We start from the raw sequence: 9,619 nt of genomic DNA on the forward strand, positions 1-9,619 counted from the left end.
ACTCAGAAACAGCCTCGAAGTTTCTACACGTGCTATGCTTCAGAAGGCATGCTCATCATAGTTCAGGGAGATTAATGTTACATACTAAGATATTATGTAAGCAGTAAGATTACCTGTTCACTTTGTAGAAATTCAGCTAACCGTTAGGAGGCTGGATTGTTGCAAACTTCAGCCCTAAAGAAAGAAGAGTGTAAGATCAGGAAATCAAAGTTAATCCTGTCAGACCCCAACAATGCTAAATTATTTCCTGTTCTGGAGAAAATGTAAAAAATAATAATAATGAAGCTGCAGTGCTGAAAGATATCGTTCTATGCCTGTAATCAAAGGCTCATCTTTATTAAAAAGTACCAATTCACCTTCCCCCCACAAAGCTAGTGAGGTTAACGCTTTAGTAGGGCCCGAGAATGTCCTATTCTAAGAAAATCCCTGTGACCTGTTTAAGAGGTCACATCTGGGTGATTGATGCCATTATATTTCCAAATCCCACACCAATTATTAATTTACTTTTTAAAGTTACTTGGGAGAGGGTTAACTTCCGCTGGCTGCTCCCTTGTGTTAAGTACTTGTACAGTCAGAGTCCCCCACTCACATCTTTACAGTCTCTGATGAGTAATTAGGCATCATTGGTTTTACTGAATACATAATACCATTATGATTATACATTTTAACAGATCTTGGTACAGTAGTGTTCTTGAGGCAAAAGTATGGTAAACGAACAATTTGCACTATGGTGACATCGCCATAAAATAATTCCATGCAACATCAGACATCATATTTAAATAGCGAATGTCTCCACACGTAGAAATCTGGATTCCCCTGTTTTATGCTCAGTTAAGTAATGCTCAATCCCAGCACCACAGTAGCTAGGTAATGCTCAGTCCATGTCCTCAGCCACAGAAATACTAATCACAGCGGATCATGATGTGAACAGCAGTAAAAGGCTTTCATCATTGGACAAGTGGTTGGCAATGTCGCTGGCACAAGAGTTTGCATCTTTACCTTTGCTCACAGCCAAAATCCTGAACCTTTCAAATACATATAAAAACGGGACAGAATATGTATGTCTTCCTATAAATCACCATCCCAGCAACAAGCTTAATTTGTGGTTACAATACATACAAAAAGTGATGGAGGCATGCACAATGCCACTATCAAAAAGCAAAGACGCCCCGAACCAGCTAACTGCACACGGTATTCAAATCTTTACTGTGGAGCAAGTATACAGCCAAGTAGAGGAAATGTAACAAGCTTTCAAACCTCTCCAGGTTCCCTCTCCTTCCTTTGTAACTACATGGAAGAACGGACACTGCTACCCACCCTTCTTTGCTGCTATGAAGATTGGAATGGTGCATTTTAGGCAGGAACTCTTCAACAAGACAATCCGGGAGAGGCCCTAGTACATCTCTCGCCACAACAGCTCAGGTTACGTTGAAGGATTTAATGCCTTGTTTTCCTTCCAGAATCTGAGATGTAAAGCACAAGAAATAGTATTAATAAAATGCCAACGCGCACTTACGAGTTCAGCTAAGCAAATATGATCTATGTATTAGGCCGAGTCTCCGCTGGTGCTGACCGCGCTTAGCTCTTCATATCTTCATCCCCCTGTCCACGTGGCATGCACATGCACAGGCACGCACGCTCTCCCAAGCTTGGTGCTTGAGGAGACAAGGGAAAGTCTTTCAAGCACAGAGATGGGTCTTTACAGGGTCTCTGATAAGATCAGGGTGGAATACGGGTAAAGAACACTAAAGAAATACAACTTGTAACCAATGTTACCCAAAAATAAAAGCAGCCAAACCTTTGCTATCATCACTATCAGATTTATTTAGGGAAGCCAGTAACAGCAAGATTTTAGGATTGCACTTTAAAATGTTTTATTCATACTGCATATATGAATAAATAAATTCATATTTAAACTGGAGTGTCTGCTTCTGAGACTTCTACAGATGCACAGGAAGGTGGGTTAATGCTCCAATTAGGGATTGACCGAGAACCAACGACCAATAGAGATTCTGAAACTGGTACATTCATTATACAAAATTAAAGTTTAATCTTCGTTTTAGCTTAGTGCAGGTGATCAACTGAAAGCGAATGAACATTATAAACCCACAGAAAAGGGGCAATCTGATACAGTTGTGTGTTTTGCAAAGATCTATTCCTGCCCTTGAGAACTAAAGTGAAAATAAGGATATCTGACTCAGAAACAGCCTCGAAGTTTCTACACGTGCTATGCTTCAGAAGGCATGCTCATCATAGTTCAGGGAGATTAATGTTACATACTAAGGTAGTATGTAAGCAATAAGATTACCTGTTCACTTTGTAGACTTCCAGCCAACCGTTAGGGCTGAAGTTTGCAACAATCCAACCTCCTACAGAAAGAAGAGTATAAGGGATCAGAAAATCGCAGTTAATCCAGTCACAGAGCCCAATAATGCTAAATTATTTCCTTTTCTGGAGAAAATGTAATAATAATGAAGCTGCAGTGCTGAAAAGATATCGTTCAAAGGCTCATCTTTATGTAAAGTACCAATTCACCTTCCCCCCACAAAGTGTGTGAGATTAACTCGTTAGTAGGGCCAGAGCAAGTCCTGCTCTAAAAAAATAATGTTTAACACCAGAGAAAAACATTGGTTTTGTTCTTTTATCCCTAATCTGCGAGGCTACCATTGGTTGCACTGTGGAGAGAACTTCAGTTGAGCCTCCCGGACATACATCTTCTATATGGAGCATTTCATTTTTAAAAAGGCAAAATTACGTTTATGACTGCTGGTTTAGAGTAGTAGACATGAGGCAGAACCCAAGTCCATGAATATGTCTTGTAAGCGCAGCGTCACCTCCATGTTTAAAAAACAAATCTCAAAAAGCACATGTGCCAAGTATTCCTCAAGCACCAAGGCTACTTTTTTATTTGCAGATTTCTCTCAAATGCATGGTTAAACTGTACTCCTACCTCCAGCAATCTGGATTCCCTCATTTTATTCTAAGTTAAGTAATGCTCTATTTTTGTGTATTACTCAATCCCAGCACCACAGTAGTCAGATCATGCTCAGCCCATGTCCTCAGCCACAGAAATACTAATCACAGCGGATCATGATGTGAACAGCAGTAAAAGGCTTTCATCATTGGACAAGTGGTTGGCAATGTCACAAGAGTTTACCTTTACCCTGCTCACAACCTTTTCAGATGTACATCCATGAGCTGTCCCCATGTGCATAAAAAACCGGACAGAATATGCATTTCTCAAACTATAACACTCCTAGCTTGTTCCAGCAATGGGCTTCATTTGTGGTTACGATATATACAATATGTGATGTTTGGAGATCTGCACAATGCCACTATCAAAAGCAGCGCCGTATTGTATTTAACAAGTCGCAGACCAGCAAACTGCTCATTGAATCCAAATCTTTACTGTGGAGCAATGTTGTGCATGTTCATGTGGCAAGGGTTCATTCACAAATGAAAACACAGACAGGTTTTTCCCAATGTCTCACCTGGCTGTACAGTGTATCCTTTGTACAAATGCATTGCAGTAACAGCTTGTGCCCAGAGGGGCTTAAGAGGCCTGGCAAAAACATTGGAAATGTGCATCTTGGGCAGGTCCTCTTCATCAAGACAATATGGGAGAGGCCCTGGCACAGCATTCTCTCCACAACCGCTCCGCTTTATATTGAAGGATGTAATGCCTTGGTAGTCCTTCCAGTCTGGGATGTAAAGCACAGCAAACAGTATTAATAAAATGCAAACAGACTATCTTACAATGGGTTCAGCCAAGCAATTATGAGCCATGTTTAACAATGACGTAGATTTTCGATCAACCCATGTTTGAAAATTACTGCTTCTCCAGTTTGCCTGGTGAGAAAGGGGGGGGGAGTATATTTCCACATCCTCATAATTTAAAGAAGTCCTAATCATGGTGTATCATGATGTGAACAGCAGTGAATGGTTTTAATCATTGGACGTGGGGGGGAAAAAAAAAAAAGACTTTATGTACTTTGGGGGGAATTGGAAGTCAACATTTCTGTAATTTTTTTTTTTGTGCTACTACATTTTTACAGTCAGCTACATTGATATAAATGATAGTCAGCCCTGTAAACACACTGATTTGTAGTCGGCATCATTGATTTAGTATCAAGAGTAACTTCAATGGAGTGTCAGAGAACATTAGAACTGTCATTTATGTGACAGAACTCCCCTAAATCTCTTGGGTGTATCTTACAAAATAGGACAAATACGCATTACAAAAAACAAAGAAAAGCAACTTGGACCATAGACCTTTGGCTCTCTGGATCTTTCATTTTGTCACTTCACAATCTTCTTAGAATAAGGACATTAGAGGTCGTTTATTTTAAAACCTAGAACATGAAATATTTTCAGACCTTTGATAATTGAAAACGAGGTAACTCAATGTATTACTTCCTGGTAAAATATTTTATAAATAAATAAATATTGTTTGCTACCGGATATAAAACCAGAAATGGGTCAAGTTAAAGGTCTCAGTCCTTTCTTTCCAAATTTTTAGTTATGACAGATCAGTAACGCTACATTCACATAGCACTTTTAAGGCACATATTCCAGCAATTTTCCCATTATGATCTCAATGCCATCAGATCATTGTAAGGTGCTGTACATGCTTTGTAACAAAGTATAGGAGGTGTGACTTCTATTCCCAACTGGAAGAAATGTGACTAACTTATACGTGAGGATATAAACTTGCAAGGCTGTTTTAAAATGTCACTACATAAAGACGAATCCAGTAATTAATGGGCACAATCTTATTTGCACAGATCTAAACAACCCTGGGTTTCTATATTATTTTTTCATTATTGACTGTAATAGCAACATTTGTCCCTTTGTATAGCACACACTGGAAATGACTGATCAGCAGGAAACAAAATTATACAGTACATGTATGGTGCCTATTGCCAGGTCTCTGTCGCCCTTAAGTGTTTCAAATATTATAATCTGTAATAAAGAGAAAACGTGGTACCTTCTCATTGCCACGAGGTATTCCACCCTTAAAGAAAAATACAATTAGACATTCATTTAACTATACCTCAAATGTGTAGGCCAGCTGCTTTTGCAAGATGTACTATGTGATGTTCTCAGGCGACTCCAAGATGTTACATTGGTAAAATAGACCAGGAATGTAACCAGTTTCAAGCACATTATAAAAAAAATCTGCATTAGTCAACCTTGAGAGATGCTCATTAAACATGCATGTAATAGGCACCGTGTATAGTTACCTGCATTGCATGCCATGCACTACAGCGCGCGCACAGCACTCCTGCTCCCTACACAGCACCAGGTCAAATGGCCGCACTCTCTCTCCCCACGCGGTTAAAGAGGAGGAGCAAACGTTCCGAGCGCGAGCCACGAGTCGCTTCCGTTCAGCTTAGTGGGTGGAGTTGCCAGCTACGTCACTCAACCGGAAGCGCTAGACGGCCATCGTTGATTCTGGCAAACTGCTGAGTATTTATAAGCAGAGGAAGTGCAGTGTATGACCATAGTGTGTTCTCCCCATTCACTTGTTGAAGTCATGCTGACTATTTGAAAGTGGGAAACAAAAGGTTTGGAGGCATCCTCACTTGCTTGATAGCATCAGCAGTCTCATAGACTTCAATGAACTCTCATTGCTATAAATGAGGACTTTTCTATTTAAATGCTTTTTTTTGTGGGGTCGAGAAACCTAAAATATCACTATCAATTCTTTGCGGTTCACATCTCTGAATGTTATTATTGATTTTTTTTTTTAATAAACATACTTCCCACTTGTCTTGAAGTTAATTCATTTTGTTGTGGCTCCCCATTCAGATTTTCAAGCTATGTTGACTAAGACCGAGCTCATTGTGCCTACCTCACGACGTGATGTGCGTGCGTTCGTGTTTGTGCGCCTCTGCTGGGCGATGTGTGCTCATCCCCAGCAGACTGAATTACTTGTAGCCGGGACCGAGACATGGTAGGGGTGTTCCTTGTGTTTACATTTCACTCATTGGCTGGCGAAATACACGCGACGCTGCTGCCGCACGAAATTACAACTTGAGTTGTCTCCCTCAAGTGCAGCAGCGGCAACACTGTACTTCGCCTCCAGGAGTCGTTTATAGTCTGAAAACTCTGATACAATAGCATTAAAGAGTGGCGAAGGTGCTCACGCACATCGCGTAGCAGGCACAGTGAGCGGGGCCTAAGAATTCCAGTTCAATGACATTATTATATTGTAATTAGTTTTGAATCCGGTATATGAAGACAAAATGCCAAGCATTCCTGTGAAGCCGTCAACCCTGCACGGCGAAACGCGTAGAGCGTGGCTTAGAGGCGGATCTGTGAGAGAGAGAGCTAGAGGCATCCCGCAGTGTTCCCCACGTACACGGCGGTGAAGTTTCACATTACCGGAAGTGACGCGAGGACCTAGACGGATGCGGAAGAAATTGACGGCGTGGGTGGCTAAACAACGGAGCGGTGAGATCGCGACTCACCTGATTATCATTGTATATCTCCATCCGGCTATTATTCCATCTCTGCTCTGTAAGCCTCCATTTGTGAGATTTTCTATGTTTTATAAATATTGTTTGTGACCTGCACCATGGTTTGTTTTCTCTCTGTCCGAGACTGCTGGGTTTTACTACCTGCACCATCCAGGAACATACTACTGACGGCTGGATTACTGCTCTTTATTTCTGCTCAATTGTGAGTAGACATTTTGGAGCCTCCCTTTTCATTTATTATCTCACTGTGTTTAGTTGTATTGCACTATGTAATTTTTTCTTTGTTATGGCCTCCACCATCGCTCCCCTGGGATTTGGAGAACTACGTACATCTAGACTTTTGGCACAGTCTATGCTATAGGGTTGAGTGAAGCTGGTTTGCCTGTTATTAACTTCTTCATTTTTTCACTTATCTGGTGGTGTGTGATTATTATATTATACACATAATACTACAAGGATTATTATATTTATCACAGTAGTATGTGTCACTTGTTTGTCTGCACTGAGCACTTATTGGGAGTGTTAGAGCGCCATCCAGTTTTTTTGTTATACAGAATGATATTGTCTGATTTGCAACGATTCTTTCATACATATTATATACAATATGATATTCGAATGGTTGTTAATTGGAATTTTTTGATAGATTCAGTCGCATTACCAGTTACCAAAAACGATTTAGAATTTTTACCAACAATTTAACTGGTACATTAATCCAGTGGTGCGCAAACTGGGGTGTGCGAGACTGCCTGCGGGGGCGCTGGGTTTACAGAGGCCCCGCGCGTTTCCCGAAGGCACTTAAAGTTAGTGCTGGGGGAGCTGCAGGGCCTCTGTAAACCTTTACTTACCTAGGCTCCGCACACGTCGCCATGGCAACGCAACGAGGTCATGTGATCTCACATTGCTATGGCAACGTGCCGTCATGATGCCGGAGCCGGGGTGAGGGGGGGCGCGGGGGTGAGGTGACCGCCGGCAGGGGGGCGCAGGGAAAAAAGTTTGCGCCCCCCCTGCATTAATCTACTAAAATTGCAACATGTTATTAAGATTGATTCCAGCATTCATTTATTTTATAATGAAACCTGAAACAGTGTAACAATGTATCTCTGCCACACGTTACACAACAAAGTTTGGATTTCAGTGTCCACATTTTTGTTCTTTACAAACACCTACATTTCCTTATCGTTAAATACATCTGCAGAATTCATGACTAATGAATTAGTCCAAAATACTTTTACAATTATTTCCTTGGCAAATCTCACTTTTTTCCTTAAAATACATGTCACTTTTTCTCACTCCCTAAATGTTTCCTCCCAATAACTTTTTTTTGGTTTGTTTGTTGTTCTTCTTAACAGACAGAAATAATTAGGCTTAATTTCTGTGGTTTCAAAGGGGGATTTCTTCTGTCTATTGGAAACGCTATCCTAGTTTCAAAATGGTAGCCAGTTAAAGCTGCAGTGGTGTCTGCAAACTGTTAGCAGAGGGTCCTGCCACTAAGCATGGGGCTTCATTTGGGGGGGGGGGGGGTTTTCACACTTTGCTGCTGGATAAAAGGTGTCCATATTAGTATGCAGCCGCAGTGCCTGCGAGGCTGGCGGCGCGTGCAGCCGAATTCCCCGGTCTGCAGAGAGCTGCAGGGGGAAAGACAGGGGGGGCGTGACGGGGCCGTGACGTCACCCAGCAAGTTCGCCCTCATTGGTTGAACCGCTGGGGGGTGTGACCTAGCACTCCGTCGCTAGTTCCGCTCACAATTTTCTTGCATGCTGGAAAAACTCACCGCGCAGCGCGGCTGCCCCCCCCCTCGCAGCGGACCCGGCCCCTTTGAGGGGCGCCTCTTGTACCTGCAGCATCCGCCACAGCAGGCGCTGCAGTAGCCAGCGGAGACCTGGCCTAACAGGCGTGAGCAGCACCCCTGCCTGCTGCTCACGCCACATCTTTTATCCAGCAGCAAATTGGGAAGACCCTCCCCACCCCCAAATGAAGCGCTTAGTGTAAACAGTATAGATTGTTATGGAATGGAGAAAAGACCCAGATAACATGTGGTTCCCGTTGGAACTTCTCCAGTGTGTGTGTCCTTTTTTGGTTTAACTGCTCCATTAGGATCCACAATGCACCAGCATTGAAATTATTAATCTTCATTATACAATACACCATATTAAAAGTCTGATAAATGAGTTGAACCCTTCAATAGTAGAGGCAAATAAATAATTTCAATCAAATATTGTTACATAGTTACATAGTAGATGAGGTTGAAAAAAGACGTACGTCCATCAAGTTCAACCTATGCTAAATTTAGACAACAGATACTTTATCCTATATACAGGCAGTCCTCGGTTATCCGACACAATGCGTTACTCAAAATGGCGTTGTAAAGCGAAACGTTGTAAAGCGAAACACGTTTTCCCATAGGAACACTGTTTAAATGAAAGGTTCCGTTCCTGAAGGCATTTTTAACACTAAAATACACCAAATATTTTATGCAGGCAATAAGTTATGCAGCACACACATAAATTATATAGTGTATATACTGTATTATATATATAATATAACATAATAAATAATATATTATATAGTATAATATAATATTATATAGTATAGTATTATATATATATGCTCTTACGACGCTTTGCAACGTTGTTTATGTGAATGTGTATATATATATTGTGACATAGTCCAAAGATGTTAGGCAGCTTTCTGCCCCATTTTAGAGCAGAAAGTGCAGGAATAGCTAAAATGATCCGTTCCACAGCTTCCCATTAACTCAGGCAGCTGGATGGAAAATCCAGACCACAGATTACCATGGCTCTAGTTCTCCCTCACCTGCTCTTCTAATCACATGCACAGGTATTTAGAGCAGAGAGGTTTTGCATTTCTCTCTCTCTCTCCTTGGAGCCTGGGGGCTGGGGGTGTCGCTACTCTCCTGCATCCAGTGTCGAGGTTGACGGCCTCTCCACGTATCACAGTACCAGAGGATTTGCCTGGACACCCCAAACAGATAAGACAAACAAATGGTTACTGCTGTTGCTAAAAGACTGTGCTGTATCTTGTGACCCTAAATGAGAGAGCATTGTTTTAAGCTGGGGAACCAGTTTAGTTGGCCAGCAGCTGTTAGAGAGACTGATTTTGATGTGTAGTTAGATCCC

This window comes from Ascaphus truei, chromosome 1 (genome assembly GCF_040206685.1).
Source record: "Ascaphus truei isolate aAscTru1 chromosome 1, aAscTru1.hap1, whole genome shotgun sequence".
Taxonomy (NCBI): Eukaryota; Metazoa; Chordata; class Amphibia; order Anura; family Ascaphidae; genus Ascaphus; species Ascaphus truei.